A 27,279-nucleotide genomic window follows, 5' to 3' on the forward strand; every position below is an offset into this window, starting at 1 on the left:
CAGTGACTAAAATCCACACAGAGGGTGCTGCTCTGACTGGCTAAGGGTTATGCCCACAAGAGCTCAGCCTGCCTGGTTCCCGAAGGTTCCTTTCTGCTCCAGAGAAAGTGGCTCTCTCATTTGCATCCACTTCCAAGGATTTCCTTCAGGCAAGCCCCAGGAGCCAGCCACCTGTAGCCAGCTGCCTGCATGAACAGAAAGGTCTGGGGCAGCTCCTGGTGTGCTCCTAGGTGCTGCAAAACATGAGGACCCATGGAACCCACCTCTGACTCTCCAGCACACAATGCAGATGTAAGATTTCTGTGTCTATCCACACGGGTGTGGCAACATAGATGTCACCAGTCTATGCTGAAACACTATAAATGTGGGTGTCTCATCTAGTGCTCCATCCGATCTCTGAGATTATAGTTCATCTAGTTATGCCACAGCTTGATAATGTTTTAAAACCTATCAAACTGATGGAAAATATTTTACATTAAGTGACTGCATGGTATAGGCTATCAAATACACATGGAAACTCTACACATGTGTACTGTTTATTGTAGATTCCAAATTAATCCAGTTTTATATAGCCATACAATTAAGTTTGTACTTCTCCTGTTCCCCATGTGTATATACTTACTTCTAAGTGTAAGGAGGGAGATAAGATCTGTGAATGCCTACTGTGTTCATACTCTCTGAATCACAGACAGAGATACTGAGAGAGTCTGCTCTCCAGATTATACAAGGAAAATGCACACAACTGGATTATTGGAAACTATACAAACCAACAATATGACCATTTCATGGTATGGTTAAGGATCAGATTTTTACTATGGGTGTGACAGAGAGAAAAGCTGAGGGCCTCTGGAAGAGTCCAGAGCAAAACCAGAAGAAAGTAGACTCAATATGGACCCAGCCATGAGAGAAACAGGAAAAGTTGGAGGAGGAGGAAGAGGAGGAAGAGGAAGAGGAAGAGGAAGAGGAGGAGGAGGAGGAGGAGGAGGAGGAGGAGGAGGAGGAGGAGGAGGAGAGCCAGGAAGATGAAGGGAAGGGGAGGAAAATGGGGAAGGGAAGAGAGATGTGGAGGGAGAGGAGTGGGAGGGCAAGGAGGAAGAGGAGGAAGAGGATGGACAAGGAGGATGAGGAGGAAGAGGACGAAGAGGAGAGAGAGGTAGGAGAGTAAAGGAGAGCAAGCTTGGCAAGCGTTGAGGCACCACAGAGAGTTGTGCGTCCTTTCTGCCTTTTGGAATTTGAGGAAATGGAATTTCCTTTGGACTTGACAGAAACACAATTTCCTGGCTACTTTCAGTGAGACTGGGTTAGTGGCGCTGGCCCAGTGGTTAACGGTGCTTGCTGCTCTTGCAGAAGACCCAGATTTAATGCAACCTACCCACGTGGCAAACATCCTTCCCAAGTTCCAGAGGATTTGACTTTCTTTTCTGGCCTTGTAACCAGTGTTTCTAAGTGGTAGATACACATACATGCAGGTAAAACTTACATAACATTAAATTAAAAAACAATCTTAAAACAAATAGGTTGATGATTTCTGTGGACCAAGCATCTCTTCTGTATACAGGTTGCCAAATACAAATTTTGTTCTGATCCCAGCACTGAAAGAAAGCCCCATGTTTGAGTCATCGAGTCAACTTGGTGAAGTTGGTTAATCAAACTACAATGTAGAGCCTATCTATATACAGCTATCGAATACCTTCAATTACCCTCAAGTAGACAGAAATATCAATTCATAAGATGCTAAATTTCCAGTGTTCTATTTCAGTGAAAAGTTTTCAGAGATGCATTTATTTTTACTATATGACTATTTGTATATGCAGGACATGCATGTCTAGTGCCTCCCATGGGCTCCAGAAGGCATCAGAACCCACGAGTCGGGAACTGGAGATGACTGAGCCCTCATGGGTGCTGGGGACTGAACTAAGGTCCCCTGTGAGAGCAACAAGTGCATTTCATCTCTTAGCCAACCCTGAGAAATAATCCCCGACTGTTGCTTGGTTATTACTAATTTTTCAACGTCTTTTTTTTTTCAGCCAAGATAAGGTTAGCAAACTGTAAAGACTCAGGATGAATCTGCAAAACTGTGGAAAACTGAGAAAAAGACCAGGGGAATGGTAGGTGGGAGGCAAGGGCAGTCCCCAGTGCCCAGGCCTGCTCTGCATGGTGCCCAACTGCCTTTACCAGGAGGGCAGAGCATGGTTACCACCCAGTGCTGGAGGACACTGGCCGCCTTTCTCTTTCACCATACAACTAAAAGGCTTACAGGAAGGAAGCGGCACACAACCATGAAAGCCCAGGTAGAGGGCCTGTATTTGTCAGTGTTCTCCAGAAATAAAGAATTAATGAGTAGGTGATAGATAGATGATATAGAGGTGATAGGTAGACAGATAGATGATAGATAGATTTAGATAGATTTAGATGATATATGGTATATAGATAATGTGTATGTGTATATATAATATGTATATATAACATGTATATACCTATTTTATATATGTGCATATATATGTATAATGTGTATATGTAATATGTATATATAACATGCATATATCTATTATATAATATGTACATATATACATATAATATGTATATGTAACATGTATGTATCTATTATATAATATGTGCATATATATGTATGATGTGTACGTGTATATATCATATGTATATATAACATGTATATATCTATCATATATAATATGGGTATGTCCTATATTATATGTAATACATTACACATGCATATATTATATACGCTAGGTAGAGGGCAGTTTGAATGAGAATGCCCCCATAGGCTTTGGCATTTGAAAGCTTGCCTGCCAGGTGATGGTGGTGTTTGAGGAGAGTTAGGAGATAGGGCTTTGTTGGGGGAATCACGTCCCTGGGGGTGGGCTTTGAGCGTTTAAAAGCTGCTATGAGTTTCTCTTTTCTTTGTGTTTTTCCATTTCCTGCCTTATTCATTATGCTGTCTGCTGCCATGCTTCGCTGTGGCAATGGAAATAACCTCTGCTCTCTGGAACTGTGCTCACATAAACTCTTCCTGCTGTAGGCTGCCTAAGTAATGTGCATTGCCACAACAATAGAAGAACAAGTAATGCGAATAGATAGGTAAGACATGCAGGCATAGAGGGGAACATATGCATTCATATGCTAAGTGAGTAGTAACTGATAAACTGTAGATAGATTAGAAGGGTAGAAATAGATGATAGGGAGATAAGACAGGGAGGTGAATAGACAAAATGATAGATGTGGGATTGATAGAGTAAATAGACAGTAGATAATAGATAAGTTGGTAAGCTATCCAAATATATTGAATGACAGATGGTAATAGATGATAAGTAAATAGATAGATAGATGATAGATGAATAGATAATAAATGATAGATAAATAATAGATGATAAACATAATAAATGATTGATGATAGATAATAGATAGAGGATAGATTGATAGATACTACATGATAGATTATTGATAGATATAGATGATAGCTAGATACTAGATAGATGATAGATAAATACATAGATAATGAATGATAGATGATAGATAGATACATGATAGATAGGTATAGATGATAGATAGTAGCTGATAGATGATAGCTAACTAGATGATAGCTATATAATAGATGATAGATAAATAGATAATAAATGGTCAATAGATAATGATAGATGATAGATAGATAGATAGATAGATAGATAGATAGATAGATAGATAAGTAGATGATATTATGTAGAGAGGTGACAGCTTGTTAAATGATGGATAGATGGATGGATGGATAATATATGCTTGTAAGAATGATGGATGGATGGGTAAATGATAGGTAGACAAGACATTATAAAAGCTGGGCATCAGGAAACTTTACATGAATACCAAAAAGACCTGTAATAGGTCTCCCACAAGTTGGAGACCTAGAGAAGTAGAAGACCTGACAACCAGGAGGCCAACAATATACTTTTCAGTCTAAGAACTCAGGAGCAATTTGGAGGAGGGTGGGTCCAGTACCCATGTTGAAGTACCAGAAGACATGGAGATTTTAATGACCAAGGGCATTAGCAGAAGTACATGTGTGAAGATTCATCTTGACGGTACACCCTCGATTAAACTGAGAAGCTCCTATGAGAGTAGTCAAGCGCACATCTGTTTGTATCCTAGTAGCATCCAGGGTTGGATAGATCATCAGGGCTCTAATCTAATCAATCGTTTAACCCATGGAGGGATCTGAATTTGAACAGATTCTTACAAAGTAGGTGGTGAAGCTGAGGAAAGAGGTGAAGCTGGATGGAAGGAAGCCGTGTCTGGTGTCTGTGCCTTGTCCTACACTCCTGGGCTCATTTGCTCTCTACTTCCTGTCTACTGTGAGCTTTAGTAGTTTCCTCCTCCACATGCTTCTGTCACCAAGGTATGCTGACTTCCTGTGGGCCCCAAATAAGCAGAGCCAAGGTCTATGGACTGAATATTTTGAAAATGTCAACACAAATAAATCATTAAGAACTCTCTCCCTTTACATTGTGTCCTGTGTTTTGTCATCGTGGGGAGGACAATGACTAATGTATGTGTCGAGTTTGGAAGCAGAGAGCTTACTGGCCTTTTCTCTCCCTTCTGTTGTGTGTTAGGATGGAGCCCCTCAGGTTGAAGACGCACTTCTCCTCACAGTCCACAGATGCACATGCCAATCACCTCCTGAACCATCACTGTGTTTACTTTCCAGATATTCTTTGGTGCAATCAACATGTGTCCCCCCCCCCAACCCCCAGGATCCAACCCTGCCTCCCCATTATACTGAGCGTCATGCTTTATAAATCTGTGACCCCTTGATGAAGCTAGACATGGGAGGAAACCTGTTCCTCACCTGGGTACAGGCAAAGCCAAGGATCCCTACAAGCAAGGGATGCTATAACCTGAGGGGACTGCCAGCCCTGATGCTACTGTGGGACAGCCTGGAAGCTGAGGATGCCTTTGCAGATGAATGTGGGTGAGTAATTCAGCAATGGGAAGCACTAACTTTGAAGGAAAAAGTCTATGAATATTGTATTGCTTTAAAAGAATTCTATTGTGTAAGTTGCTCATGCTCCCGTCAACAGTCTTACACCTGTGCTTGTGCAACATGAAGTATAAAGTACAAGGGGGGTTGTTGCCATGAGGAAGGGGGCTCAGAGCCAAGTTAAGGAGGCTCACCAAGGCCAATGAGGGTTGAGAATCATCAAAATACATTGCATGCACATATGGAATTATCACTGAATAGTTAAATTTAAAAAAAAAAGAATTCCTTTTTTTATTAGTAGTTGGCCAACAACATTTCACTCCATTACTGTTGCTACGTTTTGCAACAGTTGCAGAACCATGTTCTTCTTGAACTGTGTAAAGAGGAGGATGGCATTTGTATTGTTGCCTATCAGTCTTTGGAGAATGAAATACTTGCTGTGTGTCCCAGGGTGGAGCGGTTCTAGGCAGCTGCTGGCCACTGGGCAGCACAGCTGGCTAGATAGCCACTGGGCAGCACAGCTGGCTAGATTTGAGGAGGTTCTTCAGAAGAGAAGGAAACAGGAAGAAACAGTAGCTTCCTTAATTGCTTCTAACGAAAGCATGAGTGAAGGCCATTAGTGTGATTGGAATTTATCCAGGACATTAGGATCACCCACAAATGCCATGAGCTAGTTCACCCCCCCACCCACACACCCGCTAGTGCCCACGGCTTGACTCTAATGTCCCTTCTAAAAGGCAGAGCTCTTCCACACCGGGTTATTGGCTCGATATGACAACAGTAAATCTCTGGTGGCACTTCCAGCAGCACATAAGGAGAGAGTTCTCAGAAATGACCAATAATTGACCCGTATGACCTCCCTGAGCATGTGAGGTCTAACAGACTCTGACATCACGCACAGAATTATTTCCCAATAGGTACTTTGCATGTAATGCCGTTCAGCTCCTTGGAAAAATGAGCAAAATAGCGTTGAGCCAGAGGAGACTCTTCCTTGTCTCCTGGTGATAAATGAAATTGGGTTTTGACCAGTTGATGGAAAAAATTACCACTTATTATTTCTAAAATCAATGCTGAAATAATTAGATTTAGCAAATGGGATTCTTAGAAAAATGAAAAAAGAAAGAAGTCTTTTAAGGTCACCAAGGTGATTTCCTCCAGTTCATCTAGAATTCTATGGTCAGAATTCCTAAGGTTTCGTGGGCTTTGACAAAGGGCTTCAACTTTGAGTGCCAGTATTGACAAGTGATAAGTCTTCCTGATAGGTGGGTTAGCACTCCTCATGTGTTCTTGGGGACTTGAATTGGAACTTCTGGGATTGGGGCAGTGGCTGGGGCCCTGGCAGGATGGGAGGGCAGGCTACGCTATGGCTTCCCTGGGGTGGTCTGTGTGGTTTCCATATGATTTGAAAAAGGCTTTCTGGAAACAGAAGCTATTGGGTGTCTTGGTGGTTGAGACTAAGATGTCACTCAATGTCATTTCTACTTAGTTCTATTAGCCATTCACTGCTCCTGGGGACCAGTGGCATTTCATTTCATCCAGTGGCCTCCATCTTTGGAAACAACTCGGTACTCTCAGGTCAATATGGCTGTAGATACCCTTCACTCTGAAGTGGGTGAGCATGTCAGCTCCTTCTTGCCCCCCCCCCCTTTTTTTTGCAAGAGAAAAATCACTTGGTGAGCAAGGTCGGGGCACATCTCCAGATCACCCTTGACACCGACCTTGTCCATAGTACTTCCTCTAAGTTTGTTCTTAAGATGGTTTGACACTATTTGAGGACACTATTTGTTAGCCTACTGACTAACATGTGTTAACAGTTCTGGATTTGGCCTCCCACAATGATGATGATGATGATGATGATGATGATGTTGATGATGATGATGATGATGATGATGAAGAAGAAGAAGAAGAAGATGATGATGATGATGATGATGATGATGTGTCAGACATTCTTAGAACCCTTGAAAGTGATCCCAATTTTCTTTCTTTGACTCACAGGGAAACTGAGGCACAGCAAGGTCCACTTCCTTGGTCTACTGTGCAGCAGAGCAGTCTGGTCAGTATTTCCTGCCCCTCTTCACCCTTTATTACACTCTAGGAAAGACCCTGAGTGCCAACTCCAGGAGGCCTCCCAGACTCTTCGTATATCGTCAAGGGCCTAACCTATGGACCACACACCGCGGGTGTCTCAGAATAGCTGTAAATGTGGTCTACTACAAAATCCTAAACATAGCTAAAATCTGAATTTTGGGGTATTTTATTTTTGGAACTTGATTACATGACTCTTGGGTGTGTACTTTGTAGATGACAAGGTATGTCGCAATCTCAAAAAAGTTGGACCTGGCTGCAAGGCTAAGCTGTGCTCTCTCTTAACCCAGTTCTATCCTGGTACGGACAAAGAGGGAGTGTGCTGATTGGACTGTGTCATCAAGGCAGAAAGTGACAATGGAAACATGCCTCACAGGTGAGTGGTGGGTTCCTCCTCCTTCCCTTTTTAACTACAAGGAAGGATACCTCGAAAGGTACAACCGCAAGAACAGTGAGAGACCCACATCCTGGTCTCTTGTACCTTCCTGGGTCACTCTAAGCAATGAAGACAAGCCTAAGGACCAAGAGTCTCTTCAAGGGATGGTTCACCTTAGGCGCTGTGTTTTCTGGACTCCCCTAGACCCACAGCAATGCCTAAGGGCGTTCACTCCCACAGGACACCATGCTATGACGCTTCAGGAATCCATGGAGAGCTCAGGGATCAACACTGAGAGTTTCCTCCTGGGATCCGTTGCTGGTTGGAAATAGGAATGAGAAGCCAGGAAGGATTAGATAGAGGCCTGAGATAAATACTCAAGGTACTCAAAGGTGGTGTACCAGACACAGAAAACTGAAAAGTAAAACCAAACGTGAGCATGAAACATGGAAAACAAAGCTCTGGCTCTCTTAACTCATGCTGGGTTTGCTGTTTCCTTCCACATGCGAATGCCTTCTACCAATGGCTGGTCTAGCTGAGTCCCCTGGAAATAGCTTTGTGGAGGCGTTCAGGAGCCATGAGAATGCTGAAGGTATGGTGCTGCCACAAATCTACATGTGACAAGCTATTTACAGAAAGCTCCTGGATCTGTGAACAAGGAAGGTTCTAATTAAGTCTTCACTTTGGGCCGTGGGGAAGCTTATGGTCAGTGGACAGTGCCTGGTTATTTTTGTTTTTGTTTTTTTTAATCCCATCTATTTTTACTGGGCTTTTGTTGCTTTTATTTATGTTCAAGTGGATCTAGGGGCCTGACAGCTTGGGACTTCATAGGTGATATTTGGAAACAAGACTTCAATCTATTATTTCTCTCTCTCTCTCTCTCTCTCTCTCTCTCTCTCTCTCTCTCTCAGAGTTCTAGGACATTTGAAAATGTGCTTATAAAAATGATCATTTGGCTTGGTATTTTGGTCTCTTCCTACTTAAAAAAACGTGAATTAATCTTAATAATTGCAAAGAAATCATATATGGAGCGGTCCTCGGAAGGGTAATTACTCAAGTGCAGTGGTTTTCATTAAAAAGTTAACATTTATCTTATTATAGTAATTACCTTATTGCAGTAAATTGGCAATATTTTCTTATTCCTTCGATGATGTAGCATGGTAAGATAAGTTCACGCAATAAGATGTGTTTGAACTTGTTAATGAGAATCATGAATTATTTTTTTTAAAACTTTATTTTGGGGCGGCAACAAACAGCATACTTTATGTGTTTCTCTGTGTGACAGCCTTAGATTAGAACAAACAGCATCAGAAAGTGCTGGTTCACCCTGAATCTCCGAATGTCCATCCTTTGAGATGTAGACACTAAAGACTACTACTATGTAGTGTGTTATTAAGGGAAATAATGCCTTCTGTTCTTGACAGTCCCATTGTTTGTTTTTCAGACAGGGTCTCACTATGCAGCTTCGGCTATCCTAGAACTCAGCTCTCAGGGGAGACCAGGCTGGCCTCAGATGTTCAGCGATCTTGAGTGCTAGGATCATAGGCATTCACCCTTGTCATGCCTGACAATTCTCTCTCTCTCTCTCTCTCTCTCTCTCTCTCTCTCTCTCTCTCTCTCTCTCTCTCTCTCTCTCTCTCAGCAAGGGGGAGATGAACCACCAAGGAGCTGGTACATATTAACTCTCTCTACCACTAGGCTACATCTCCAGACCTTGACTCCTTCCTTTTTAGAGACCCTTTTAGAGACAGACTCACTCTGTGACTCATGTGGGCCTTAAACTCACAGTAATCCTCTTGCCCCAGCTCCCCCAGTCCCAGGATGACAGGCATGAGTCACTATGCCCGTCAGAGAATGGCACCTTAAAAGAACCATTCGGTGCCTGTCACCAGAAGCTCGCTGAGTTTTCAGTTAGCCAAAAACGATCTAATTCAATCTGCTTTTCATGCTCAGCCTCCTGTGTCAAGAAGCCCATGCAGATCTTCAAAATCACACAGTCAGGGTCGGGACAGGTAGGTCAGTGGGCTGTGTGCTTGCTCTGCCATCATGAGGACTTAAAATCAGATAGATAGCACCTATGAGAAAAGCAGGGTGCAGCTCTGTGCTCCGGCAATCCCAGCGCTGGGAGACAGCCATAGCAGGGTCGCTGGGGCTCGATGGCCAGCCAGTCTAGAGCACTTATTAGACACTGCCAGGAGAGACCTTGTCTCAAAAGTAAGGTAGGGAGTGGTCGAGGAAATCACCTGACATTGGCCTCTGATCACCACAGCACATGCACATCTGTGTATGTACACCCACAAGGATACATGCAGCCCTTCCACCCCCCCAACTACATACACATACAAGTTAAAAGGTTACGGAGCAAGCTGGTACACGACTAAGACTGGAATCTGTCTCTTGGCACATGTTTGATTACTAATATCTGTGAATGTTTACAATGTCAGTGTTGGTGCTTAAAGTGACCGTGTGGTACTAGCAGGCCGGTGAATCCCACACTCAAACCACCATGTCCTTCTACATGGTTTCCTTCTTCTATACACGAAGTGACAGACTTGTTCCAACGGAGCTGTTGTTGGTTCTTCTAGCCCCTTTGCTTCCCACAGACAAGGCTATCTGTCAACCCATCCTGCCATAAAATGTCTTCACAGATGAGTTCCTTTCTGTATGGACCATCTCTTCTGTTTCAGCATGGTGGCCCAGCCAATGATGAAACTTTTCGCTAGTAGATGCAGATAAAGATGCAGGAGAAACCATCAGTCAATTCTGAATTAGGCAAGAGGGTAGCTGCAGTCTCCCTCGGTGTTTCCATGGCATTTTGGACAACGTGATGGTATGAGAGAAACAAAGGCCAGGTGAAGGTTGCACTTGAGAGCTTGTTGGTCCACAGTTCCTTGGTCTGACCCTCAAGAGGCAAGCTGAACTGCAGCCAGGTACGATCTTCCAAATGCACGATTATCATACTCTTCTCTAGCCTGGGTCCCAAGAGGAGAAAGACATCCCTGCCCCAGGAGACTTTTCTCACCTGGAGTCACTAACAAATACAAATTCACAGTGTCAGGGACACACAATTTGATAGGTGCTTTGGAAGGAAGGAGGTAATCAAAGGAGACATCTTAAGGAACGGAAGAGGTCAGGCCCAACTCTGTAAAGCACTTCTTCAAATAAAGCCAGAGCTTGATGCCTCCTGTGTGGCCTCGTCTCACTTCTGGTAACTACAGGGGAAATTTCCACACTGCTGGATGTTGAAAGCCTGTCGGAAAGATTGATGGATGACTCTCTAACTGCATTCTATTTAAACAACAAAAAACCTCACCTAGAATCTGCTTCCCTTCAGCCCCACCGTTCCTGCACTAAGCTGAAATCTTCATAGTCATGAGACATTGTATCTTGCCACTCAGGCTGTTGCAAGTGGGTTTTCTTATTTCTTTTGTGTTAGGAAAGAAATGTTTCCAAGACGCCCGTCTTCACAGTGCCCATTATGAACAGTGTCTCAGACCTGCTTTTTCAAGCTCCTTCTATCTTCTCTGTTTCCTTAACCACTTTGTTCTTTCTGATACAATCTATTTGACTCTCAACATTTCAGTTTACAAAGAATCATGAATCATCAGGAAGACAGAAGAATCAAAATAACTTTTCTCTTCCATTCCTTACCTGCCTATCAAGATTGCTTTAGTGAAAGAGTAGCCATGGATAAGGCTTATACATAGAGAAGGAGTTAAGACTGATGATTTATTTTCCAAGAACTGGGTGATTTATAAGGGAGCATTTTTCTTTTCATATCGAGTTCTTCATCTGCTCCATAATATTTTCTCCAAATAGATAGTGTAAGAGAAAAATACAGCACATTATTATCTTAAAATATACCTCATCAATAAAGTAAAAATATATTCTACAAATTAGAAATGTCTCGAAGCAGAATTAATGCTGACCCTGTGAAAATCCTTGATTTTTGGAAATAGCCAAGTTACAGCTTTGAAAGATGATGTTCAGCGTTTGAGCGTGCTGTCTTCTTGTTCTATTGCGCTCTTCCTTATATTTCTTTTATACAGAACTGTTCGTATCAGTATAATTTCATTTCAGTTTAATGACATTTGCAAGACCAGATTTTCAAATCAACGCGTGCTTCCTGGTGGTAGGCGGGAGTGAAGTTTGGACAACACTCTTCAGCCTCTTGCAGCGGATCACATACTTGCCTGTCAAATGTCGCCTTGCTCCACACACACACACACCAGTTCTCTTACACCCTCGGACTTCCCAGCACTATGTCTCTTTGGATTCTCCTGAAGATCAGCTGGTCAAAGCTTCCCTTCTTCCACTATTCTTGGAAACAGCCATTCCTGAGAACCGGAGAGCAAAGGAGTCTACCAGCTGGAGAAGGACCTGGATGGAGGCATTGCTATGTGAAACTGCCTACTTCCTATGAGCGGACAGAAAACACCATATCCTCAGGAATGGAGTGTTCCCCAGCCAGGGCTGCTGGAGGACATACCATATGGTTTAAAAGCCTTCTGTGATCCCACAAGTCCTTAGCTTACCTCTCCGAACACAAAGGAGCCAAAGTTGCTGAGAGCCTAGGTTATGTCCACAAGGATTAGAATGGGCAAGAGCAGAGAGAGAGTGGGGAATGGAAAGATAAGTGGCATCAGTTAAGGAAACAATGGATCATGGACTCAAATACTTCGCCTGGACATTGCCAGATACCTTTGGAAATATGCATGTAGCTATCAGATAACAGGAAATGGAAAACCATATCCTAGTTGTAGTAGAGTCAGCTTTTCTGATGCCAGACCCCTTCTAAATCTCATCCTTTCAGTCTATTTCTTGGGAGAGAGGTAGGACATCTGGCAAGAGCTTGCTTTACCTGCTCAGAGGTGGGGCCACAGCAGTCCTGGGAAGAGCTTGTCTTCCCTGAGCATTTTTTTCCTGTGGAAGGCTGATATCTAGGAAGGACCAGCCATTATTCAAAGAGCTTTGCAAGAAGCCAAGAAGCAGAGCCAGTGCCTTTGCAGGAAGGCTGCTTGGTTGGAAGCCTAGACACTTTCCTATGTTTCTGTCTTCCTTGAAAACACTAGAGCCCATGTTATTGCAAAATGCACTGGTGAGGAAGAAACAAACAAATTTCAGAAGGCATGTGTACTGTCTAGTTCCTGCCAGTATGACACAAATAAACCTATTTGGAAATAAAGAAACTCATCTGAGTTGTCTCCATCAATGCCACCTGTGGGCGTGTCTGTGGGAAATTTTCTTAATCACTAGTAGATGTAAGAGGATGTGGGTGATGTCATCCTTAGGCAGGTGGGCCTGGGCTATATAAGGGGAGTTGCCAGGCAACCCAGAGGAAGCAAACTTGTAAGCAGCCTTCCTCCATGCTCCATCTCTGCTCTTACTTGAGTGTGTGGCATGACTTTCATCCATGGTGGACTTGGACTGAGACATGTAAGGCAAACAGACCCATTCTTTGCCCACATTTGTCTTTGTCAGTGTCTTATCACAGCCACAGAAAGGAAGGCTGGGACTGCCTGAGTGGTTTGTGTTGTATCCCACTGTAGCTGTGCCTGATGCTGTCTCCCCTGATGGCTCGTACATTACCTTACTCACAACCGCATTAAGTGAAAATACTCACACAGTTCAGTGTTTCTGCATTGGCCCTCCCCAAACACTCACCTCGATGTTGTCAGCCTTATAAGATATTCAGGGGATAGAAAGCCATGCAGCTTTCCAACTACCCCATACATCATGTGCTACCGAAGAGCTACAACAGCTGTGCTAAGTTCCTGGGAATAGTTTATTGTTAATAATTGATGCTTCCCAAATTTGCTTTCTGCTTGTTTGTTTTTTGGCAATCTTAGAGACTGTGTCTTTTGATACACCCAGGGAACCAGGACTCATTAAATATGGTATCTAATAGATGGTAAAATATAGCTCAACATCCATTCTCAATGAGAACAAATGAATGCACACTGAGTCAAAATTGATCTGCCTGTAATCCAGAAGTCATTTTAGGGTCCCACAGGGTCTCAGCGATGGCAGCATGGCGGCGTGACATTAGATACAGTCACATCTTCCTACCACTCACTCGGTTCTTCTCGTCTTGGCTTCCTTTCCATGCAAGTAAGGCAATTCTCTGCTGACTGGGTCTAGCCTGGGGCATTTGAGCAAAGATATGAATGTTCAGGACTTGCAGGGAGGAAAAAGCAAAGGAAGGCATAATCAAGAGGCTTTGCTGAGGCCGGGGTGAGACTTGTGGGATAAAGGCTTTTTCTAGACATGGTACAGGGTCCCTCCTTTGATATACTCTGTGACCTTATGATTTTCCCTATTTTAAACCAGGAGGGACAGAGGTGGTTGGAGCATAAGTGGTTTTCATCAGGCTGTCAGCTAGCCTGGCCTGCCTATTGACTCTCTCATGTTTGTTGGCAGTGTTCTGTGTCACTGGCAGTGTGAGGTCACATGACCCTGCACAAAGTACCCTTCACCCAGGTGGTTGAATGTCACACTTGACCTTTGCATCAGCCTTCTGGGATTCTCCTTGTTGGCACCCTCTGCCTTTCTGGCACATGACCATTGCTTTATTATCTAGAAATTTTCCTTTCAGGAACTCTCTACCTTTCTGTCACAAGACCAATGCATTGGTCTTCTGGAATTCTCCTTGCTGGCACCCCCTGCCTCCCTGTCACCCCTCCACATGGTCTCACAGATATTTCCTAGTTTAGTGACCCATTATGTCCCTTGGTGCCCAAGGCTTCCAGTGCTCTCAGAATTCACCAGCTGCACAATTCTCCAGACTTGCTTTTCAGGTCTTCCTGGGCTGTCCAACCCAGCTGTCCTAGGACTAGCTACCAACTCACTTACCCAAGTGAATTTTGTATATGCATGGCAGTGGTTTTGAGTTATATCAGCCACTTCCTAGAAATGGCCTTTAGTATGGATAGCAGTCCTTGTGGAAGTAGGAGGCAGGCAGCTTGTACAGTGATACTCAAAGAGGCTCCCTTGCTGGATGTTAGAGCTGGTTGCTTGGCAACTGCTTCACCTTCCCAGGCCCTTCTGGTTCTTGGGTTTATGTGCATGCATGTATCCTGGTATGTGCACACACACATCAAGATATGCATGTACATCCATCCCTGCATATGAGGATCTTATACCATTTGAGGGACATAGCAGCCTGCCTCATGGCCTGAAGCTCTGTATGCCCTTGCACTTCTTTCTAAATCTTTTTTAAAAAAACCTTCCTTCTCATTTTTCTGTGGAACAAAGCTCTTACATAGATGCCAACACGACAGGCAACAGTCACTTCTCAGTGCCATTACCCTCCAAGATTTTATAAGTCCAGGTTCTTGTAGCAACACCTTAAAAATATACATATATACTCACAGCAATAATCACGTCTGCATTTGTGTGCACACATGTGTGCCAATACACACATATGTATGTGTATAGTCTGCATGTGTATGTGTACATAGTTATGTGCATAACTATATGTACACATGAATCCATGTTTGTATTCTTGTATGTAAATACAGGTACACATACTTTTCAGTCTACAGTCTATATCATGCAATTTTATGTACAGATTTACATTAAGTATATATGTATATGTACATGCTTATGTGTGTGTGCATATTTGTGTGCATGTGTGCATATGCTAAGTATATGTTCCTATGTGTCTATATGTGTATATTCATATGTATGAATGTCTTTGTGCATGATAGTTGTTGATGCATATGCATGAAACGTATAAAAGTATATGTTCCATATGTAGGCATCAATGTATGCAGATCTATGAGTATATATACGTGTGTGCATACACATATGTGTGTGTGCTTGTGTATGAATGCATATGTGCATGTCTGTCTCCAGTGGGTCTGCTTCTCTTGTTGAACTCTGCCTGAGAGACCAAGGCTCGTCGATGCTGCAAGTCCATTGCAAATACTCTCTTCCTCTTTTCTCATGTTTACTTCCTAAGGAATCCAACCTGCTTCTAAGGGCCTTTCTAAAAACTCACTTCTTCATATTGGGCATCTTATATGATAAGTTTATATGACCACTTTGAAGGGCTCTCCCTGGCTTTCTTAATTGTTCATGTCCCTTGGATCCAAGTGTCCTTTTAGACTGTAATGTATTCATTTTGTACACGTCATCTGATTGGATTGCTTAACTAACACCGAGTGAGGGCGGTCATAAGAGAGAGAGAGAGAGAGAGAGGTAAATGGTTAAATAGTTGTCAAGGTGGCAAAAGTAATTCTTGAGAATACCTGACAGGTTGGTGTTGTGCTTTGCTGTATGAAGTTTATTTTTAAAGCTAAAATATGAGTCAACTGCCGAAAAGTCGGTGTCCACAGCAGATAGGGACACAGTAAGTCAGTTTCTAGTCTGAGGACATCAAATTTAAAAAAGAATTCCTGGAAAGCTTTGGGCCATGTGGAGACATTGCAGGTTATTTTCTTTCTCCAACCTAACCTCCCCCTGCTTTTTCACATGTTTCCTATGAATCTGATGGTTTGAAAGCAGCCTTGTGTTCACCTGCCGTAAGACGGCCCCCCTTCCCCTGGGAAGGCCACCTGCTTGTCGTTGATCCAGTTACCAGTGACTTCTAACACACACCACCAGCTTTCCTGTTTGTATAATGATCCTGTCTCATTTTGTGCTCCTAACTGCTGTGATGGAACCAGGGTCACCTGAGTGTGCCTGCTGCAGAGCACAGCATTCGGGGCAGTCCTCCAGAAGGGGAATCACACACTGTTCATCTCCTGCTTCTTAGAACCCACAGGCTAAGGGACATGTTCGGGAGACAGGGAACTGGCTCCCATTGAGTAAATACTATATGTGATGGCAGCAAGGAGGGGGAAAGGGAGTGTGGTGACAATGACAGTCACAGGCGTCGGGTAGAGACTGTGCTGTGCCCAGTGACAGGGAACCTTTAGACCCTGTCTATCAGGAGCCCCAGAGCAGCCATCTTCCCAGGAGACCTGAAGGAACAGCCTTGGTGTGTGAGGAGGCAAACCTTCTTTCTGGTGGCCCTCACTCGGGCCATCAGCTGATTCCTTGTCCACTCTCATGTCCTACTTTCTAAGAACTGTGACTCTGTTCATCACAGCCTGGACAATGACACAGTAGCATTTCTTGGGAATCTAAAATTCACCCAGAAGGTTTGCAATTCTATGAGGTCCCATTTGTCAGTTCCTGAACTTAGAGCATAAGCCATTGTTGTTCTGTTCAGGAAAAATTTCCCCTGTGCCCATGTGCTCGAGGCTCTTCCCCACTTTCTTTTCTATTAGTTTCAGTGTATCTGGTTTTATGTGGAGGTCCCTGATCCACTTGAACTTGAGCTTTGTATAAGGAGATAAAAATGGATCAATTTGCATTCTTTTACATGCTAACCACCAGTTGAACCAGCACCTGCATTTGCTGTCTTTTTTTTCCACTGGATGGTTTTAGCTCCTTTGTCAAAGATCAAGTGACCATAGGTATGTGGGTTCATTTCTGGATCTTCAATTCTATTCCATTGATCTACCTGCCTGTCACTGTACCAATACCACCCAGTTTTTAATCACTATCACTCTGTAGTACAGCTTGAGGTCAGGGATGGTGATTCTGCCAGAAGTTCTGTTATTGTTGAGAATAGTTTTCACTATCCTGGGTTTTTTATTATTCCAGATGAATTTGCAAACTGCTCTTTCTAACTCTATGAAGAATTGAGTTAGAATTTTGATGGGGACTGCATTGAATCTGTAGATTGCTTTCAGCAAGATGGCCATTTTTACTATATTAATCCTGCCAATCCATGAGCCTGGGAGATCTTTCCATCTTCTGAGATCTTCTTCAATTTCTTTCTTCAGAGAGTTGAAGTTCTTGTCAAACAGATCTTTCACCTGTTTGGTTCAAGTCACACCAAGGTACTTTATATGATTTGTGACTATTGTGAAGGGTGTTTTTTCTGTAATTTCTTTCTCAGCCTGTTTATCCTTTGAGTAGAGAAAGACCACTGATTTGTTTTCGTTAATTCTATATCCAGCCACATTATCTTTACCAGTCCTACATCCAATAGAGGGCTAATATCCAATATATACAAAGAACTCAAGAAGTTAGATTCCACAGAACCAAATAACCCTATTAAAAATGGGGAACAGAGCTAAACAAAGAATTTTCAACTAACGAATACTGAATGACTGAAAAGCACCTAAAGAAATGTTCAACATCCTTAGTCATCAGGGAAATGCAAATCAAAACAACCCTGAGATTCCACATCATACCAGTCAGAATGGCTAAGGTCAAAAACTCAGGTGACAGCAGATGCTGGTGAGGTTGTGGAGAAAGAGGAACACTCCTTCATTGCTGGTGGAATTGCAAGCTGGTACAACCACTTTGGAAATCAGTTTGGCAGTTCCTAAGAAAATTAGACATAGTACTACCTGAGGACTCAGATATACCACTTCTGGGCATATTCCCAGAAAATGCTCCAACATGTACTAAGGACACATGCTCCACTATGTTCACAGAAGCCTTATTTATAATAGCCAGAAGCTAGAAAGAACCCAGATGTCCTTCAACAGAGGAATGGATACAGAAAATGTATTAAATTTACACAATGGAGTACTACTCAGCTATTAAAAACAGTGAATTCATGAAATCCTTAGGCAAATGGATGGAACTAGAAAATAGTATCCTGTGTGAGGTAACCCAATCACAAAAGAACACACACAATATGCGTTCACTGACAAGTGGACATTAGCCCATAAGCTCAGAATATCTAAGACACAATTCACAGATCTCATGAAGCTCAAGAAGAAAGAAGACCAAAGTGTGTATATTCGGTCCTTCATAGAAAGGGGAGCAAAATACCCATGGGAGGAGATACAGAGATAAAGTGTGGAGCAGAGACTGAAGGAAAGGCCATCCAGAGACTGTCCCACCTGGGGATCCTTCCCATAGTTACCAAACACTGACACTATTGTAGATGCCAATAAGTGCTTGCTGACAGGAGCTTGATATAGCTGTCTCCTGAGAGGCTCTGCCAGTGCCTGACAAATACAGAGGTGGATGCTCTCAGCCAGCCATTAGACTGAACACAGTGTCCCCAATGGAGGAGTTAGAAAAAGGACCCAAGTAACTGAAGGGGTTTGAAGTCCTAAAGGAGGAACAATAATATGAATCAAGTGGTACCCCCAGAGCTCCCATCAACCAAAAGGAACATGTGGAGGGACCCATGGCTCCAGCTGCATATGTAGCAAAGGATGGCCTTGTCAGACATCAACAGGAGGAGAGGCCCTTGGTCCTGTGAAGACTTGATGCCCCAGTGTAGAGGAATGCCAGGACAGGGAAGCAGGAGTGAGTAGGTTGGAGAGCACGTGGGAGGCTGAGGGAATAGGGGGTTTTCATAAGGGAAACCAGGAATGGGGATAACATTCAAAATGTAAATAAAGAAAATATATAATAAAAAACCCTAACAATAATATACACCCAGGAATTCCTAACAGCTTAGATACCTTTTTTCCCCAGAGCCGTTTTGCACCACATTCATTTGCTTGTCCATATACAGAACAGAAAAGTCCTAATTCTCTGTATTATATATTTTATCCAGTAGATTTTTACCATTTCCCATTAAATTGAAACAAGCATACTTCAAAATCATTCTACTTCCTGCAGCCTTCTTTCTCGTTACTTGTCTAGCTGAAGGAGTGGCTCTGCCTCTTCTTTGCAATCTCCTAAGTAGACACTGTAAATGTATTTTATATTTGATACATGTTTCCTGAGAGACAGTGAAAAAAATGAATCACTTCCATTTTCAATTCTTCGAGACATACAGCAAGTGCTTATAAATGAGGAGTATGTGGGGACTGAACATCAATAACCCCCAAAATATGTAAAGCTGCTATTTTTAAAGCTTAAAGCAAAAAAAAAAAAATCTTTTCCATTTTCCATATATGGATGTACAACTGTGATTGCAGTGCCCAATGCTCCCTGGAGGGGGCTCCCCACCCCCTCGGGACTGTGAGTCACCATGGAGGTGTTGAGAATCCAATGTAGGTCCTCTGGAAAAGCGACTGGTGTTCCTAACAGTGGAGCGTCTTCCCTGCCTTAAGTTTAAAGCCGATAATTAAACATTTCCACAGGTAAAGTTTTGTATCTGAGCAGAATGGTGGATTCCCTGTTGTTTTAGGGTTTGTATTCCTGCACAAACATCATGACCAAGAAGCAAGTTGGGGAGGAAAGGGTTTATTCAGCTTACACTTCCACATTGCTGTTCATCACCAAAGGAAGTCAGGACTGGAACTCAATCAAGCAGGTCAGGAAGCAGGAGCTGATGCAGAGGCCATGGGGGGGGGGGATGTTTCTTACTGGCTTGCTTCCGCTGGCTCGCTCAGCTGTCCCTGGGTGCAGCTCTTTCCTTCTATATGTAAACGCATGGTGAACATTTGAGATCACAATATTTACCGTTTGGTTGCTGGCTGGTGGCCTGACTCCACCTTGGAGAGTGCATCTTCCCCTTTGTGGGATAAATTCTGCCTACCAGAGTCAGGACATAGATCGCGTGCTCACTAAATACACAAGATGGGTGCTATGTAATGAATGAGCGAGCAATCCCCGTTTCCCCTCACGGCTGTGACACACGGTAATATGCCAATACTACAAAAGCCTGCAGGACTCTGCCCCTGTCATTCTTGATCTACTCAGGATGAGGAAGCTTGGGGAGGAGATCGAGTCTCTGAGCTGCGATGTATCTCCTGGGAAGAGAAGGAAGTTAGCTCAGGCCTGTTTTGCCATGTTGAGGAAAAGTCTGGTTCTCTATTTGTCACCCAGAGAATAGCCAGGCCCACAGCATCCAGCCAAAGCCCAGCAGCAAGGAGTACGCCTGGCCAGCAGGGGGCGCTCCCAGGGCAGAAGCCGTGGTTGCTAGGCAGCATTCTGAGGGAGGCTGTTCGTGTTTTGACACTCTGACTGTACTGGAAGCCTGACGTGCATCTTAGGCTAAAGAGCAAACGCCCCTGAACAGCAGCTAAGAAACGTGACTCGCTAGCTTATTTGCTACTTTGCTTGGGGACTCGTTATTATTTGGTTTATATTAATAACCATAAGCACGGGATCCAGAGATCCAGAGGCTCCCTTTGATGTTGGATTATTTTGGCAACACCAGACATATTTTCACCCAGTCGCCTATTTCACCGTAACATACTCACTGACCAGGAAGATTTACCTCAGCTTCAAGAGAACTGTATGCAATTCCCGTTGCCTTGAGGATCTATGCAAAAAAAAAAAAAAAAAAAAAAAAATATTTGCTTTCCTGAAAAATCGATTTTTAATTTCTTTTTTTCTCTCTCTCTACAAAACATTTTCAAGGCTGGAGACTAAGGTCCTTGTGGGGAGTCAAATGCAGAATTTTCGAGGCTTATAAAACCAAGGAGCCCTTGAACACGACCACTGAGTTTTAGCTGTGGAAAGTACCTAATAAGCACGAACTGAAGATGTTTTTCATAATATTTTTATCTTTATGGTGAGTGACAGTGATGGCATGTCCAAAGAAAGTGTGGAAGTGGCGGGATGTCAGCGGCGGGATGTCAGCGAGCAGTCGCTCTTTGTCAGAGGAAGTGGTTCGGGCGCCTGCTTTAGACCTGTTATGATGTCAATGCAAATGCGAGTCCCATTACAGTCGATGTGAGACGTCTCCCCTTGCTCTTGTCAGTTTCAATTAGACGCTTGATGTTACCATAATGCAGTGTCTTCCCCTCCCCCACACTTAATGTACTTAAATCTGAAAGTTTCCACTTTAAGAACCGTGCTATTTCCTAATGGCACTCCACAATGAACCCGTATTAAAAAGTAATACATTTTCCATATAGAAAGGAATATAAAGTAAGTTCCATAAAAGTACACCACACTTAGATTTTAAAGTATATAACATTAAATATATTAAAAGCACATTGTGTCATGCTATATATATTAAATACCATGAAAAAAAGCCGGCTTTGCAATTTATTTTAAGTACATGGGAACTGCATTTAATAAAATGTTTAAAATATAATTTATTACAGTAACAATTTATTAATAATGATAACTAAATGCTATTGAAGAGGTTATTCGTGAAAGAATGGTTTGTCAAAAGAAAAGATTTTTCTACTCGAAAGATAAGGGCAGTAGTCGGAAAGGTGTGCGTTTTGCCCTTCTCGGTAATTTAACAATTCTAAAAGAAGTGAGCACATTAAAAAACCTTTCCCATAACTGCATTTTTTAAAACACTCTGACATCGGTGGAATCTTATTCCACACATAAACCTACCCATTTATTGTGCTGAGCACACGGCCTGCAAAGAGCAGCCCAGAGAATGTCACTCGTCTTCACGGTGAGCGGGGCTATGGATGTAAATGATCGTCAGTTTGCGTTGGAGCCAAGGTATAAATATTTTACATGTTGCATAACATAAACAGCATTACACTTCCCCCTGTGGGAGTGTGGGTGCTCACCAGTGTTTGTCAGTGCCTGGCGCTCAAAGCCATGGTACGCAAGGATGTCAGGTCTGGAACATGTCACTTTGAGCTCACGTTTGTATTTATTCCACCCAGACTGGTCTATATAATGTCCCATAAACTGTGAGCAACATACACAGAAGGTGATTTGTGTCTGACAAATGGCAGGTCCATGCTCCAAAGCCAGGCAAATTTTACATGCATTAAAGGGGACTTTTAAAAAAAGACCTGGGAGAGAAATAACATATATATTGACAAATATATTCTCAGGCTCTTTCAAGAAACAGATATTTAAACCACAAGGCCATGGTAAGTGGTTTCCTCCAGATAAACTGGAACAGGCTAAAATATTCTAGGAGAGGGACGTAGTTATCACGTGAGTGACGGTTTAAGTTCTCCACTCACCACTTTGTCTGCTGAGGAGAGTTCCTGGTAGCAACCTATCCATCTTTCTACAGACACACTGTACAGTGTGCTGGTCAGACTTAGAAGGTGCTCTCATGCCAAATGATGTGAACATCTCATAGTCTGGGTGGTTATTCTTCGTAACCACTCTCAGTGGTCCCATGTGTGAGGGGCTGAGAGAAGCCTGCACCCAGCAGGAGGGATTGGGATAGAATTGGACCGCCTGATTGGCAGCTGGCTTGGCTGGCCTTTCCTGGAGTGTATTGGGCACTTAATATAACAAGAGGGCCGGTGAGCCAGGAAGAATGGATTCTGGGCTCTTCAGTTGAAGAAAGGCAGCTTTGCCACTGAGGTCACTCCATAGGAGTGGTAAAGCCTCACACCCTGGAGCAAAGATGGTGTCCAGAGAGAAATTCCACATCTTAGTCGGAGCTTCAGTGGCTCTCTGTGGCAGGCTGGGAGCTTAATGTGAAAATAAATGACATGATTAAATTTGAAGGATATTCTTATTCATGGAATTTTTTATTTTAAAATTTTGTTTGTTTGATTGACCGACTGCCTGATTGATTGATTGATTGATTGATTGATTGATCAATCGATTGATTGATCGATTGAGACAGGGTCTCAGGAAGCGGCTCAGGCTTTCCTATACTCCCTATGTAACCCAGGCTAGCCTGGAACTCTTGAGAATCCACCTCAGTCTCCAAGCACTGAAATTACAAACACACATCACCACCTTCAGGTCCATGAATTTTTTTTATTTTTTATTTTTTTCCACGAATTTTTTTAAATTAAAAATTATATTTATTTACTTTTGTTTATTTGTGTGTGTGTGTGTGTGTGTGTGTGTGTGTGTGTGTGTGAAGGCCAGGGCCTGGGTGTGAGGATCAGAGGACGACTTACATGAGTTATTTCTCTCTTTCCACTGTGTCCTGGGTCTTTAGGTTGAGCAGCCCTCACCTCACTGAGCGCTTGTAACAGCCCCCACAGATCCGTTTTCTACCCTTCACTAGCAAGTCAATACGGAATGGGTAAATGACACAAGACACACAAGGGGATGTTCCTTGTGATGAAAAGGCGGGAATTGTAGCTGCAGAGACAGCTCAGTGAGTCAGAGGACTTGTTCTGCAAGCACAACAACCTGAGCTTGGTTCCCCAGTACTCACACAAAGAATCCAGTGTGGCTGGGCGGAGGTGGAGCACGCCTTTAATCCCAGCACTTGGGAGGCAGAGGCAGGTGGATTTCTGAGTTCGAGGCCAGCCTGGTTGGTCTACAGAGTGAGTTCCAGGACAGCCAGGGCTACACAGAGAAACCCTGCCTCAAAAAAAAAAAAGAAAAGAAAAGAAAAGAAAAAGAAAGAAAAAAAAGAAGGAAAGAAAGAAAGAAAGAAAGGAAGAAAGAAGGAAGGAAAGAATCCAGTGTGTCTGTGCATGCCCATGAGTATGCAGAAAGCAGAATGAGCCAGATGAGCTTAAAACCAGCAAACTCAGGTTCAGTGAGAGAGCCAGTCTCAAGCAGGTAAGGTAGAGAACAATAGAGGACAGAAGTCGTCTTTTGGCAAGAGTGGATGTGCACACCTGTGCACACATGTGTAGGGAATGTAGTAGAGACATGCTACAACTCATATGATACTTGGAAACATGATATCTGATAATGATAGCAAATGCCACTCAGAGAGGTCTGCATACTGTGCAGGCCTATAGAGGAGGAAGCAGAGATGTTGACTTCATGGGGTTGAGGACAGGAGGGTGAAAGCTTCTAGGCACATTTGATCTTAAATTTGTGGAATGGGTACCATACAGAACATCTGAATTGAGTAGTTGTGAATTCTAGCCCAGTAAAGGTTTTGTGTGTATCTCTGTGTGTGTTTTGTTATTTTAAGCAATTTTAGAAAATTTAACCTGTGGTAGTTTGGACTAAAGTAACAGCTGGCTCAAGTGAAATAGTAAGTTCTTCGGATCAAATTGATTTAAAAGGCTAACGGGTAGGAATCGCTGTAGGCACACCTAGATCTCAGGTCAGACACTGTCCGAATTGTCTCGTTCTGCCCCAAAGACTCACACCTCCTTCACATGGCTTTGTGTGGCTTCTGATAACACTTTATAACACCCAGTTCATGAGCAGATGGCTTCCTTCTAGGGCTGAGGAAGCGAGTCCGTTGGCAAAGTGCAGGCCTTAGAACCCGACAACCTGAATTTAATTCCCAGTACCCGTGGGAAAACATTTTAGGGCTAAGAAGATGGAGACACAGGTCTCGGAGCTTGCTGGCCTGCTCTCAAACTTCATGGTAAGCTTCAGGTCTCAGGGTGATGCCCTGTCTCACAATAAGGTACATGACTTCTGAGGACACCAGAGTTTGACCCCTAGCCTCCAGACATACTCATAAACACATTCACTAACACATATGTGTGCATAGGCACACTCACCCACATGCACACACACACACTGCACACTCACCCACATGCACACACACAAACACACACATTCACCCACATGCACACACACACACACTGCACACACACACACATACACACACATGCACACACTCACCCACATGCACACACCCACTGCACACACATACACATACACACACATGCACACACTCACCCACATGCACACACACAAACACACACACTCACCCACATGCACACACACACAGACACACACACAGAGACACACACACTCACCCACATGCACACACACACAGACACACACACACACTCACACACACACCCTTCTCTATCTACTCAGGAATTTCCCTTTTCCCTCCTCTCTAGTTTTTAGATTCTTCTCTTCCTCTCTTTATACCTTCCTGATCCAAACCATGAATGTCAGTGTTTCCTCTCAAGGTGAATTGATGGCCTTACTCACTGGGGTTGGTCTGTCTGTCTGTCTGTCTGGCTGGCTGGCTGGCTGGCTCTGTAGGGTTCTGTATCTGTCTGTTTTTTCTTTCTCTGCCTTTGTCTGTCTGTCTGTCTGTGTCTGTCTGTGCCTCTGTGTATTTGTGTTGGTTGGTTCACACAGCTCTGTATCTCCTCTGTGTCAGACAGAACACAGGACTTCTCCTATTTCTCAGAGGTCAGCAGTGGGCCTCGTTCATATCCTGTGGCCTCATCATGTGTCTTGGGATAATGGTGATGACACTATCACAATTGTGCAACCCCCCGAGGGCAGATAGAAAGCGCTCCTGGATCCTGGTCACACGAACCACATCAAAAAAATATCAAAGTAATGGATGTCTATAGAATTTTATAGGCAGCCCCAAATGACTAACCTGTGAGTGAGTGAAATGCCTTCGACTAGCCCACGGACAGCAGTGAGTTACACAGAGCGCCACAAGAACATCCCACAGGTGTTGAGGTAGAGCAAGCAAGTGCAGTCTCTCCACGTCCTGTGACTAGGTGTGATGTTCTCATAGGCTTTCTCTACTCTTTGGCCTACTGTGTAACTATTTCCTCTTATTTCAAATACAACTCTAGATGCTCATGAAACTGCTAGGCTCAGAAAGTTGCAAGATCCACTAATCACACCACCCCCACACACACCTGGGCTGAGAGATTCATGAATGATTGCCGGGAAGAATGATTACTGTCCAGCAGAGCTGCCGTCTGGTTGTTCAGGGAGCTCTAGGGAGCAAGCTGTCAATCATCAGGCATGCTGGGCTTGCTGGTGATGCAGCTGCCTCTTCACAGATGCAGAGGTGAGGAGCTTCAATAGACCGGCCATTTCACTACGCGGGACTGCTTGGTGATCAGCAACCAGTGCTCTCTCTAGGGTGAGTGGACACACCTTTCCAGGAAAGGTAACACAATAGCGTTTGTTTCTGTGCCTTTCAGAAGCGATTACTCACTAACCGGCCCCATGTCGCTCTTTGGAGACTCATCGCTGGGGCAAGGTTCGCAGTCACAGTGGCCGTAACCCACGGGCAGCTCTCCTTCCATGGCTTTTTAGAATCAGGTGAGCTGCTCTTCCCCACCACTGAGCTGATCTAAAAGTACACAGAGAGGAGTTATCCACGAGGAGATATTAAAGTGCCATTTTCTCTGTCTCCTCCATAACATTCACTATGTGAGCTCAGCTGTTTAACACACTGCCCAGAATCCCACAGCTCCAAGGGTCCCGGCGGGGGCTTCTCTCTATACTCAGTCTTGCAAGGTACTGGGCAGCCTAGGCTCCCAGATGAATCTTTAAAAAGTACACCTCAAAATCCTTTGGTTTGCCCCAGGGTTGAGATATCTGCGTCCTCACTGTGTGGTTGTTGGGATGTCCTGGAGCCAACTCCATTTGTCACTTGGCTGTCCCTTCAATAGCATCACACCCTCTCATCATACCAGGTTAATATGTCCTTCCCTAATTCTTCTGCTTCCAGACACTGACATTTTTGTAGTTAAGAACTCATTAATTAAAATAAAGCAGTTATATTACTTGGATAATACAACATAGTATTTTTATTTGGGGTTATAGCACCGAAATCATGTTTTATAAGCCCCTTCACCAGACAAAACGTTGAGTTTCCACGGCTTATGGTACAGAAATCTCTTGGGAATTGCTCTGCTTAGTGCAGGGTGCTCAAAGCAATAAATAGTATCCCCAAGAGACATTCAGGTTACTTATTTTAGGGAAGAATTATATATTAGTGGAAACGCTTGATAACATTCAAGGCTACTAAGTTACCTAGTCCAAACAACTTTCTAAGAATAGATACATAAAACACCCTGATGGTAGCACAGATAGGTTGATCTAAAACAAGGAATTTGATAAGCTATTTTTGATCCCACAGTCAAGCGTTATAGACCATGAATGTTCTTAATGAAGTCACATCTGCTCCGTCACACTACAGGCAATGTGAAGGCTGGATCCGGCTGTCCAAACCCTTGACTTTCCCTCTACAGTCTCTCGGAGACAGCTCCCATGATTCTCAGGCTTTCTCAGCTACTCTCTCTAAATATTTCCACGTATTTAAACTGGCTATGGCCAGTTTGGGGAC

At 43.5% G+C, this 27,279-nt stretch overlaps 1 long non-coding RNA gene across 1 annotated transcript; it reads left to right on the top strand.

The window, feature by feature from the left end:
• The first annotated feature begins 6,156 nt into the window (after positions 1-6,156).
• Positions 6,157-7,424, top strand: LOC116087753. The gene is made up of 3 exons (XR_004117619.1): positions 6,157-6,228; positions 6,962-7,019; positions 7,342-7,424. It is a non-coding gene; the product is annotated as an uncharacterized LOC116087753 (long non-coding RNA).
• Positions 7,425-27,279: the final 19,855 nt, after the last annotated feature.

This window comes from Mastomys coucha, unplaced genomic scaffold, assembly GCF_008632895.1.
Source record: "Mastomys coucha isolate ucsf_1 unplaced genomic scaffold, UCSF_Mcou_1 pScaffold13, whole genome shotgun sequence".
Classification (NCBI taxonomy): Eukaryota; Metazoa; Chordata; class Mammalia; order Rodentia; family Muridae; genus Mastomys; species Mastomys coucha.